We start from the raw sequence: 477 nt of genomic DNA, 5'->3' as shown, positions 1-477 counted from the left end.
AAAAGCACCTCAGGTTTAAAGCCAGTTTCCGAGAACTCGCATGGGGTCTCCATGATGTTAAATGCCTCCCCGGACTCTAACACCTTCTTTGCTTTTAGCAAGTCGGGGACAGATGCCTCTGAGATAAACTTTAAACGGACAGAGAGAGACTTTTTCCCTTTTTCCCATCAGGATTCTACTGCCACCACCTCATCCCTTTTTTCTTTTTCATTAATGCACGCTGGCTCGCCACGCTCCTCCAGAGAGGAGCAAATGTTTAAGGAAAGAGGAAGTATAATTAGCTCCTTTCTGTCCCTTACCAAAACAGCCACACCAGCCACACCAGCTATCCCAGAAACCAGGCTTGCTCATAGATTAATACCCCATCGACCTTCTCCTAAAATTTCCTCTATCCCTGAAAACATCCAGAAACGTATAACACCCTTTAATGTAACCTTGGAACAACTCAAATCTGTGAAGAACTTAATGGTGGCAGCC

Source organism: Natrix helvetica (assembly GCF_964273705.1).
Source record: "Natrix helvetica genome assembly, chromosome: 1".
Taxonomy (NCBI): domain Eukaryota; kingdom Metazoa; phylum Chordata; class Lepidosauria; order Squamata; family Natricidae; genus Natrix; species Natrix helvetica.
Note: the sequence above shows the minus strand (reverse complement) of the source record.